Here is a 12,848-nt window from a genome sequence, read left to right on the forward strand (position 1 = left end):
TCATTCATTTCAAAAGAATTGTTAATTTCCATCTTGATTTTATTTTTTATCCAAAGCTCATTCAGGGGTAGGTTATTTAATTTCCATATTTTTGCCTGGTTTTGAAGGTTCCTTTTGGAGTTGATTTCCAGTTTTATTCCACTGTGGTATGAGAGAGTACTTGATATAATTTCAATTTCCTTGAATTTATTGAGGCTTGTTTCATGGCCTATTATATGGTCTATCTTGAAGAAAGTTTTATACACTGTTGAATAGAGTGTCTATTCTGCTGTTGTTGGGTAAAATGTTCTGTATATATCTGTTAACTCCATGGTCCAAGGTAGAGTTTAGATCCATTGTTTCTTAGTTGACTTTCTGTTTTGATGACCTGTCTAGTGCTGTCAGTGGAGTATTGAAGTCCCCCACTATTATTGTGTTACTGTCTGTCTCATTTCTTAGGTCTATTAGTAATAGTTTTATTAATTTGGGAGCTCCACTGTGAAGGACATATAATGTCCCTCTTTGTGTCTTTTAACCGCTGTTGCTTTAATGTTTGTTTTGTCTGATATAAGAATAACTACCCCAATTGCTTTTGGTGTCCATTTGCTTGAAATGCCTTTTTCCATGCTTTTACTTTAAGTTTATATGCATCCTTATGTGTTAAGCGAGTATCCTGAAGGCACCAGATGGTTGGTGCGTTCATATCTATTCTGTGGTTTTGTATTATTTAAGTGAAGCATTTAGGCCATTTACATTCAATGTTAGTATTGAACTGTGAGGTACCATTGCATTCACTGTGCTCTTTGTTGCTGGTGTACTTTTTTGTGTGTATTGTTTTTGCTTTTTAACTTGTATATTTGTTTTATAAGTCCTGTGTCATTTGTGTTTTAAACAGGTTCTGTTTTGATGTATCTCCAGGATTATTTTCAAGATATGGAGCTCCTTTTAGCAATTCTTGTGGTGGTGGCTTGGTAATGCCAAATTCTCTTAGCATTTGTTTGCCTGAAAAAGACTGTATCTTTTCATCATATGTGATGCTTAGTTTCACTGTATATAAAATTCTTGGCTGATAATTGTTTTGTTTGAGGAGGCCGAAGATAGGTCCTCAATCCCTTCTAGCTTGTAGAGTTTCTGCTGAGAAATCTACTGTTAGTTTTTCTTTGTAGGTTACCTGGTGCTTCTGTCTTACAGCTCTTAATATTCTTTCCTTTGTCTTAATTTTGAATAACCTGATGGCAATGTGCCTAGGCAATGATCTTTTTATTCTGATTTTTTTCCAGTGTTCTTTGTGCATCTTGTCTTTGGATGTCTAGGGCTCTAGCAACACTGGGGAAGTTTTCCTCTATTATTCTCCCAACTATGTTTTCTACAGTTACAGAATTCTCTTCTTCCTCAGGAACACCGATTATTCATAGGTTTGGTCATTTAACATAATCCCAGACTTCTTGGAGGCTTTGTGCATATTTTCTTATTCTTTTTTCTTTGTTTTTGTTGTTGTTGTTGTTGTTGGATTGGGTTAATTTGGAGACTTGTCTTCGAGCTCTGAATTTTTTTCTTCTACGTGTTCCATTCTATTGCTGACTTTCAGGAGATTATTTTTTCTTCTACGTGTTCAATTCTATCGCTGACTTTCAGGAGAGACTTTCAGGAATATTTTTCCTTTCTAAAAGTATGTTCACAGTTTCCTGAACTTTTTATTTTTTAAAGGTATCTTTTTAAAAAATATTTCTCCTTTCACTTCTTGTATGATTTTTTAGATTTTATTCCATTGGGCTTCTCCTTCCTCTGGTGCCTCCCTTATTAGCTTAATGATAAGACTCCTGAATTATTTTTCAGATAAATCAGGGATTTCTTCTTGGTTTGGATCCATTGCTAGTGAACTAGTCATATTACCACAGTTGGTTTTCTGGTTTCTTCTCATTTTGGTAGCCTCTGTCAGAGGGATGATCTATGACTGAAGGCTGTTATTCAAATTCTTTTGTCCCATGGGTTGTTCCCTTGATGTAGTACTCTCCCCTTCTTCCTATGGATGTGGCTTCCTGTTAGTCGAACTGTAGTGATTGTTGTGTCTCTTCTGGGTCTAGCCAACCAGTGAGTCTACCTGGCTCCAGCCTGGTACTGGGGGCTGTCTGCACAGAATTCTTTCATGTAAACTGACTACAAGTCTCTCAGCCATGGATACCAGTGCCTATTCCAATGGAAGTGGTGGGTGGGTATAAGGGATTTCATGAGTATTCTTTGCTTTGGTGGTTTAATGCTCTATTATGTACTGATTTGCCTCCTGCTGGTAGGTGGTGCTTTTCAGAAAGCATGAGCTGTAGTAGTATAGAGAGGAACCGGTAGTGGGTGGGGCCCTAAAACTTTCAAGATTATATGCCCTTTGTCTACAGATACCAGGGTGGGTAGGGAAGGACCATGAAGTGGGAACAGGGCTAGATATGTCTGAGCTCAGACTCTTTTTGGTTGGGTCTTGTCACAGCTGCTGTGGGAGATGTGGGTGAGGTTCCAAAGTTTGGAGTTGTGTACCTAGGAAGATTATGGCTGCCTCTGCTGAGTCATGCCGGTTTACAGGAAAGCCAGCAGTCACAGACTTCATCCAGCTTCTATGCAAACTGAAGGACGAGACTCACTGCCACTGTAAATCCCCAATAGCCCCAAGTCTGTTTCTAAGTGGTGGGCAGACAGGCTTAAAATTTGCTCCAGGGTACCCACTTCCCAACTGCCAACAAAAAAAAAGTGGGGGAGGTAAAAGGACTAAAAGGGCTTAACTTCTTCCCATCCTGTTTATCTGTGTAGTCTACACATTGGATTTGTGCCCTTCCCCAAGTTCTGGCCAGGACACTGCTTGCCTTGTTCAAGTTGTTACAAATTTCAGCTGAATACTTTCTTCTCCCTGTGGAGTTTTACCCTGTGCTCCTCTCGCCACCCTCCCAATAAATCCCTGTGGTGCCAGGCAGGAATGGCCTGCTTGGGGACACAGCTAGCTTCCAGGGCCTTTCACTGATTCTTCTCTCCCTGTATTTTGCTTGGCTCTCTAAATTGACTCAGCTCCATGTAAGGTCGGAAATATCTCTCACAAACAGACCTTCAGTTTCTCCAGTGGATGTGTGTGTTTGGGAAAAAAGTTTTCCCCTTCTGCAGTTGGGGCACTCACAGTATGTGGGGCATCTACTGGGTCCCACAGGAGCAGTCTCCTTCTTCCAGAGGATCTGTGGGTCCTGTCAGGATTGCTGGTTTGCTCTTACTAAAATTCACAATGTGAGCCTCCACATGTTGCCCTGTCTGGAGCTGCAATCTAGTCCTGCCTCCTGTCTGCCACGATTCAATATTCTCAAGTCCTTCTGGTTTAGATACTTGAGTGTTTTTTTCTTTTTTCTTTTTTCTTTTCTTTTTTTTTTTTTTTTTTAATTTGGAGTCTTGCTATGTCACCCAGGCTTGAATGCAATGGCATGGTCTCAGCTAATTGCAACCTCTGCCTCCCAGGTTGATGTGATTCTCCTGCCTCAGCCTCCTGAGTACCTGGGATTACAGACCCATAGGTAGACCATGGGTAGATTTAAACTTATTTTGATTGGCAATTGGTTGAAAGAGTTATTATCAGTTGAAAGGAATGTCTGATTATGATAAAGTGTTGTAGAGACCTAGGTTTTTATCTTGCAGATGAAGCCTCCAAGTAGCAGACTTTAGAGAGAATAGACTGTAAATGTTTTCAATCAGATTAAAGGTTATGTTGATGTTAATGCTGGATGGGGGGTGCAATGAAGCATGTCCAACCTTCACTTTCCCACATGGCCCAAACCAGTCTCACTTTGTAAGTGCCAGAGTAGAGTGTGCAATCCAAGCATGTCCAAAATTGCTGTGAAGAGATTTTGAATTATTATTTCCAGAAGTGGCTAATAGCAAACTAATGATTCTGACTATAACATCACAAAATCAAGGATGATATGATAGTTTGACATGAAGAAGTAAAAATTGAAAAAGAAATGCTCTTAAAAAAGTTTATCAATAGTGCTAAGGAAATTTGCTATGCACTTCAAGCTGAGTGATATTGGGCTGACTTTATTGACCCATCATCTGGTTTGGCATTTTTTTGGACCATGTATAAACAACACTCTTTTTAAAACAGATGAAAACTAGTAATATTTAGGGTTATTTGTTGATTATCTTGGATGATGTAAAGCTATTTATCATGGTCTCTGCGTACCCATGTAGTTGTTTGAAGTATGTTAACTAGTGCAACACCAGACAGCCATATTATAGAGAAATTAAGGGGAAATTAGCAATAATATTAATTCATTTGCTGTATGTATTTACAACATTGGCAAGTAATTTGGGATTTTAAAATTTCAAATGTTCATTATTCATATTATCGTTGACTACATGTTGAACACAAACATTGTATAGGATGTGGTAATTAGCTTGTAACCAGGATATAATCTATTATTGTTATTTCTCACCTTTATTGGAAAAAAACACTCATTTTAACTATTTTTATCCAAAAAACATCTAACATTTGGTTGTTGATGGCTGGACATGGTGGCTTATGCCTGTAATCCCAGCACTTTGGGAGGCAGGTGGATCACTTGAGCTTAGGAGTTCGAGACCAGCCTGGCCAACACAGTGACACTCTGTCTCTACTAAACATACAAAAATTAGCCAGGTGTGGTGGCAGGCACCTGTAATCCCAGCTACTTGGGAGGATGAGGCAGGAGAATAGCTTGAACCTGAGAAGTGGAGGTTGCAGTGAGCTGAGATCACATTATTGCACTCCAGTCTGGGTGATAGAGCAAAAACTCCATCTCAAAAAAAAAACAGAAAAACAAAAGAAAAATAAATTGTAAAAATCTTAAAATGTGTTGTAGCCTAATATATAATCTATCCTGGAGTGTGTTATATGTGATTTGACAATGTATATTCTGCAACTATTTTTATTGTTTGTTTGGTTTTGTTTTTTGAGTCAGAGTCTTGCTCTGTCTACAGGCCAGAGTGCAGTGGCTGTGATCTCGGCTCATGCAACCTCTGCCTCCTGGTTCAAGTGATTCCTCTGCCTTAGCCTCCTGAGTAGCTCGTACTACAGGCATACACCACCATACCTGGCTGATTTTTATGTATTTTAGTAGAGACAGGGTTTCACCATTTTGGCCAGGATGGTCTCGATCTCCTGACCTCGTTGTCCACCCACCTAGGCCTCCCAAAGTGCTGGGATTACAGGAGTGAACCACCATGCTTGGCCAAGAATGTATATTCTGCAACTATTGAATGGAACATTCTGTATGTGTATGTTGGGTCTATTTGGTCTAAAGTATAGTTCAAATCCAGTGTTCCATATTGATTTTCTGTCTGCATGATCTGTTTCAACAGTGAGGTATTGATATCCCTTTCTGTTATTGTATTGTTGTCTATTTCTCCTTTCACATTTATTATTTGCTTTATATATTTAGGTGTTCTCATGTTTGGTGCATAGATACATACTATTGTTATATCTTCTAGACAAATTGACTTATTTATCATTATGTAGTGACCTTCTTTTTCTCTTGCAACAGTCTTTGAATGACAGTCTATTTTATCTGATATAAATATAGCTACCTCAGCTGTTTTTTGGTTACCATTTTCATCTCTCTATTTTAGTTTATGTGTATGTGGCCATTCAATTTTACTGCTTTCAAAATTCTTTCTTTTTTTTTTTTTTTTTGCCTTAATTTCTTTCTTTCTTTCTTTCCTTCCTTCTTTCTTTCTTTCTTTCTTTCTCTTTCTTTCTTTCTTTCTTTCTTTCTTTCTTTCTTTCTTTCTTTCTTTTTTTTTGAGACAAAATCCTGCTTTGTCACTCATGCTGGAGTGCAATGGTGCCATCTCAGCTCACTGCAATTTCCACCTCCCAGGTTCAAGTTGTTAGAGGATTGCAAACCAGAATGGCAGCATTAGAATATTCTTACTTTGTTGTGTACTTAATTGTACCAGTAGGTTTTATGCCTTTAAATGTTTTCATTTTGCATTTTAGTGTTTTCATTTTTTTCAGATTGAAGAACTCTCTTTGCCGTGTTTTGTAAGTTGGTTCTGGTGGTGATAAATTCTGTCAGCTTTTACTTCTCTGGAAAGTATTTATCCTTCATGTTTGCAAAATAGTTTTCCTGGGTAAAGGTAAAGAATTCTTGCTTGGTAGTTCTTTTTTTTTTTTTTTTTTTTTCTTTTAGATACTTGAATATGTCATCCCATTCCCTCCAGTCCTATAGATTTTCACTGAAAACAAAATCCAGATGAAAATAAGCTCCAGATGAATTGGAGATTATTGTATATTATTTGCTTTTTTTCTCTTGGTGCCTTTAGAATCTTCTCTTTGTCCTTGACCTTTGAGAGTCTGATTATTACATATGTTGTTTTAGTTGTATTTGGGTTGAATCTCTGTGCTGTTCTCAGACTTCCTGTACCTGGACATTTATATCTTCCTCAATTTTCTAAGTTTTCTGTCTTTTTATTTCTTTGAATGAGGTTTCTACTTCTTGCTCTTTCTCAATTCCCTATTGAACATCAATAATTCTGAGATTTTCTGTTTTGAAGTAATTTTATATATCATGTAAGCTTTATTTATTTATTTATTTATTCTTTTCAGATTGCGTATTTTCAAATAGTCTGTCTTTCAGCTAACTGATTATTTTCTCTGGTTGAACCATTCTGCTGTTGAGAGCCTTTAATAAATTTTTCACTTCAGCAAACATATTTCTTAGTTCTAGGATTTCTGTTTGAGTTTTTAAAAAAATATTCTAATATCTTTGTTAAATTTCTCTGATAAATTTCTGAGTGCTTTTTTGTGTTATATATAATACTGGAGACGGGACTTTCAAGATGGCCGCCTAAGAACAGCTCAGGACTTCAGCTCCCAGTGAAAGTGCAGAGGGTGAGTGGACGCCGCATTTCCAGACGAACTCTTATTGCCCACAGACCAGGAGATACCCAGGCAGAGGGGTCGCCAGCGTCGCAGTCCCAGCCGGTGCGGCTGTTTTGGCCCCCGCGGGGCTGATTCCGCCCGCGCGGCTGCTGTGACCACTCCCTGTTGCTGCCATTCTCCGTACAAAAGCCACTGGTCTGGGAGCCCTCTTAGCTGGCGAGCAGAACCTTGAGACGGCAGAATAGCCCATTCATCTGAAATAGCGAGTCAGGCCAGGAGATTCCTAGGCAAAAAATCCGCCAGGAGCCGGCGCCGCGGTTCGAGCCGACTCCGTGAGTCGCAGCACGGGAGATCCCGGCGCCTTTTCAACACGCGACCAGAACGCGGGGTCCTTCAACTTAAAAGAAAAGACTCTGAGTCAGGGAGCCAGGTGATCAGGCTCGGTTGGTCCCACCCCTCCACCCCCAACAACAACAAAAACAAAAACAGTAATTGGAAACCCTCTGGGTTGAGCCCTTCAAACCAAGCACAGCTGAACCCGGACGGTCCGGCTCCGTGGGGGAGGGGCTTCCGCCATTACTGAGACTCTCCACCACTACCGAGGCAGGCTGCCGTTGCCGAGGCAACCCGCCGTTGCCGAGGCAACCTGCCACAACAGAGAGAGTCCGCCATAACAGAGGCGGGGCCACCATTGCCCAGACAGTTCTAACTACGCCCATATAAAAAGGACTACAGGGAAGAGCTCAGGGCAGCTGGGCGGAGCCCACAGCAGCTCAGCAAAGCCCCTGCGGGCAGGCAGAGGCTAGGCCTGCTGCTAGCTGGGCGGGTCCGACCTGAAAAAAAAAAAAAAAATCAAAAAAGGCAGTAGTGCAACGGAAACTCATAAAGCTCCAACTCCCTGGGACAGAGACAGACAACAGGTGGATAAACCCACAAAAATGGGTAGAAACCAGCGTAAAAAGGATGAAAACTCCCGAAACCAGAACACCTCTCCTCCTAAAAGTGATCACAACTCCTCACCAGCAAGGGAACCAGACCGGATGGAGAAGGAGGGTGATGAAATGACAGAATCAGACTTCAGAAGATGGGTAGTAAGAAACTACAATGAGCTAAAAGAACATGTTCTAACCCATCGCAAAGAAAATAGGAACCTTGAAAAAAGATTGGACGAACTGCTGACGAGAATGGACAGCATAGAGAGGAGAATAAGTGAATCGATGGAGCTGAAAAACGCAACACGAGAACTTCGTGAAGCATGCACAAGCTTCAACAGCCGAATTGACCAAGCAGAAGAAAGGATATCAGAGGTCGAAGACCAACTCAATGAAATAAAAAGAGAAGGCAAGAACAGAGAAAAAAGCGCAAAAAGGAATGAACAAAATCTGCAAGAAATGTGGGACTATGTGAAAAGACCTAATCTACGTCTGATAGGTGTACCTGAATGTGATGAAGAGAATGAATCCAAGCTGGAAAATACTCTTCAGGATATTATCCAGGAAAACTTCCCCAACCTAGCAAGGCAGACCAATATTCAAATCCAGGAAATACAGAGAACACCACAGAGATATTCCTCAAGAAGAGCAACCCCAAGGCACATAATCGTCAGATTCACCAGGGTTGAAATGAAAGAGAAAATGCTAAGGGCAGCCAGAGAGAAAGGTCGGGTTACCCACAAAGGGAAGCCCATTAGACTCACAGCAGATCTCTCAGCAGAAACCCTACAAGCCAGAAGAGACTGGGGGCCAATATTCAACATCCTTAAAGAAAAGAACTTTCAACCCAGGATCTCCTATCCAGCCAAACTCAGCTTCATAAGTGAAGGAAAAATAAAATCCTTTGTGAACAAGCAAGCACTCAGAGATTTCATCACCACCAAACCTGCTCTACAAGAACTCCTGAAAGAGGCTCTACACATATAAAGGAACAACCAGTACCAGCCACTCCAAAAACACACCAAATTGTAAAAAAGCAGCAACATAATCAAGAATCTGCATCAACTAACCAACAAAACAGCCAGGTAGCATCAAAATGACAGCATCAAATTCACACATAACAATACTATCCCTAAATGTCAATGGACTAAATGCCCCAATCAAAAGACACAGACTGGCAAATTGGATAAAAAGCCAAAACCCATCAGTGTGCTGTATCCAGGAAACCCATCTTACATGCAAGGATACACAAAGGCTCAAAATAAAGGGATGGAGGAAGATCTACCAAGCAAATGGAGAGCAAAAAAAGGCAGGAGTTGCAATTCTCATCTCTGATAAAATAGACTTTAAAGCAACAAAGATCAAAAGAGACAAAGAAGGACATTACATAATGGTAAAAGGATCACTGCAACAAGAAGAGCTAACGATCCTAAATATATATGCACCCAATACAGGAGCACCCAGATACATAAGGCAAGTTCTTAATGACTTACAAAGAGACTTAGACTCCCACACAATAATAGTGGGAGACTTTAACACCCCATTGTCAATATTAGACAGATCAACCAGACAGAAAATCAACAAGGATATCCAGGACCTGAACACAGACCTGGAACGAGCAAACCTAATAGACATTTACAGAACTCTCCACCCCAAATCCACAGAATATACATTCTTCTCAGCACCACATCACACCTACTCTAAAATTGACCACATAATTGGCAATAAATCACTCCTCAGCAAATGCAAAAGAACAGAAATCATAACAAACAGTCTCTCAGACCACAGTGCAATAGAGTTAGAACTCAGAATGCAGAAACTAACTCAGAACCGCACAGCTTCATGGAAACTGAACAACTTGCTCTTGAATGTTGACTGGATAAACAGTGAAATGAAGGCAGAAATAAAGATGTTCTTCGAAACCAATGAGAACGAAGACACAACATACCAGAATCTCTGGGACACATTTAAAGTAGTCTCTAGAGGAAAATATATAGCAATGAGTGCCCACATGAGAAGAAAGGAGAGATCGAAAATTGACACCCTATCATCAAAATTGAAAGAGCTAGAGGAGCAAGATCAAAAAAACTCAAAACCTAGCAGAAGACAGGAAATAACTAAGATCAGAGCAGAACTGAAGGAAATAGAGACACAAAAACTCTTCAAAAAATCAATAAATCCAGGAGCTGGTTTTTTGAAAAGATCAACAAAATAGACAGACCACTAGCCAGATTAATAAAAAAGAAAAGAGAGAATAACCAAATTGATGCAATAAAAAACCATAAAGGGGATATCACCACAGATTCCACAGAAATCCAAACCATCATCAGAGATTATTACAAACAACTCTATGCACATAAACTAGTAAACCTGGAAGAAATGGATAAATTCCTGGACACCTGCAACCTCCCAAGCCTAAACCTGGAAGAAGCCGAAACCCTGAATAGACCAATAACATGGTCTGAAGTCGAGGCAGCAATAAAGAGCCTACCACCCAAAAAAAGCCCAGGTCCAGATGGGTTCACTGCTGAATTCTACCAGACATACAAGGAGGAGCTGATACCATTCCTTCTGAAACTATTCCAGACAATCCAAAAAGAGGGAATCCTTCCCAAATCATTTTACGAGACAAACATCATCCTGATACCAAAACCCGGCAGAGACTCAACAAGAAAAGAAAATTTCAGGCCAATATCCATGATGAACATAGATGCAAAAATCTTCAATAAAATACTGGCAAACCGATTGCAACAGCATATCAAAAAGCTCATCCACCATGATCAAGTAGGATTCATCCCGGGGATGCAAGGCTGGTTCAACATACGCAAGTCCATAAACGTAATTCACCACATAAACAGAACCAAAGACAAAAACCACATGATTATCTCGATTGATGCAGAGAAGGCTTTTGACAAAATTCAACAACCCTTTATGCTAAAAACCCTCAATAAACTAGGTATTGACGGAACGTATCTCAAAACAATAAAAGCTATTTACGACAAACCAACAGCCAATATCATACTGAATGGGCAAAAACTGGAAGCATTCCCTTTGAAATCTGGCACTAGACAAGGATGCCCTCTCTCACCACTCCTATTCAATATAGTACTGGAAGTTCTAGCCAGAGCAATCAGGCAAGAAAAAGAAATAAAGGGTATCCAAATTGGAAAGGAGGAAATCAAATTGTCTCTATTTGCAGATGACATGATTGTATATCTGGAAGACCCCATCATCTCAGCCCAAAATCTCCTGAAACTGATAAACAACTTCAGCAAAGTCTCAGGATACAAAATCAACGTGCAAAAATCACAAGCATTCCTATACACCAGTAATAGACTTCAAGAGAGCCAAATCAAGAACGAACTGCCATTCACAATTGCTACAAAGAGAATAAAGTACCTAGGAATACAACTAACAAGGAACGTAAAGGACCTCTTCAAGGAGAACTACAAGCCATTGCTCAACGAAGTAAGAGAGGATACAAACAGATGGAGAAACATTCCATGTTCATGGTTAGGAAGAATCAACATCGTGAAAATGGCCATACTGCCCAAAGTAATTTACAGATTCAACGCTATTCCCATCAAGCTACCAATGACCTTCTTCACAGAACTGGAAAAAAACACCTTAAACTTCATATGGAACCAAAAGAGAGCCCGCATAGCCAAGTCAATTCTAAGCAAAAAGAACAAAGCGGGAGGCATCACACTACCGGACTTCAAACTATACTACAAGGCTACAGTAATCAAAACAGCATGGTACTGGTACCAAAACAGAGATATAGACCAATGGAACAGAACAGAGGCCTCACAGGAAATACAACATACCCACAACCATCTGATCTTCGACAAACCTGACATAAACAAGCAATGGGGAAAGGACTCCCTGTTTAATAAATGGTGTTGGGAAAACTGGCTAGCCATGTGCAGAAAGCAGAAACAGGACCCCTTCCTGACACCTTACACCAAAATTAACTCCAGATGGATTAAAGACTTAAACATCAGACCTAATACCATAAAAACCTTAGAAGAAAATCTAGGCAAAACCATTCAGGACATAGGTGTAGGCAAGGACTTCATGACCAAAACGCCAAAAGCAATGGCAACAAAAGCCAAAATAGACAAATGGGACCTCATCAAACTCCACAGCTTCTGCACGGCAAAAGAAACAGTCAGTAGAGTGAATCGGCAACCAACAGAATGGGAAAAAATTTTTGCAGTCTACCCATCTGACAAGGGGCTGATATCCAGAATTTACAAAGAACTAAAGCAGATCTACAAGAAAAAAACAAACAAGCCCATTCAAAAATGGGCAAAGGATATGAACAGATACTTTACAAAAGAAGACATACAGGAGGCCAACAAACATATGAAAAAATGCTCATCATCACTGGTCATCAGAGAAATGCAAATCAAAACCACATTGAGATACCATCTCACACCAGTTAGAATGGCGATCATTAAAAAATCGGGAAACAACAGATGCTGGAGAGGATGTGGAGAAATAGGAACACTTTTACACTGTTGGTGGGAATGTAAATTAATTCAACCATTGTGGAAGACAGTGTGGCGATTCCTCAAGGACCTAAAAATAGAAATCCCATTTGACCCAGCAATCCCATTACTGGGTATATATCCAAAGGATTATAAATCATTCTACTACAAGGACACGTGCACACGAATGTTCATTGCAGCACTGTTTACAATAGCAAAGACCTGGAACCAACCCAAATGCCCAACGATGATAGACTGGATAGGGAAAATGTGGTACATATACACCATGGAATATTATGCAGCCATCAAAAACGATGAGTTCACGTCCTTTATAGGGACATGGATGAACCTGGAAACCATCATTCTCAGCAAACTGACACAAGAGCAGAAAATCAAACACCGTATATTCTCGCTCATAGGCGGGTGTTGAACAATGAGAACACATGGACACAGGGAGGGGAGCACTACACACTGGGGTCTGTTGGGGGGAAATGGGGGAGGGGCGGGGGGTGGGGAGGTGGGAAGAGATAGCATGGGGAGAAATGACAGATACAGGTGAGG

At 40.3% G+C, this 12,848-nt stretch overlaps 1 pseudogene; it reads left to right on the forward strand.

Moving 5' to 3' along the window:
* Positions 1-3,682: 3,682 nt before the first annotated feature.
* On the forward strand, positions 3,683-4,259 carry LOC101038155 (cobalamin trafficking protein CblD pseudogene; annotated as a pseudogene).
* Positions 4,260-12,848: the final 8,589 nt, after the last annotated feature.

Source organism: Saimiri boliviensis, chromosome X (assembly GCF_048565385.1).
Source record: "Saimiri boliviensis isolate mSaiBol1 chromosome X, mSaiBol1.pri, whole genome shotgun sequence".
Lineage (NCBI taxonomy): Eukaryota > Metazoa > Chordata > Mammalia > Primates > Cebidae > Saimiri > Saimiri boliviensis.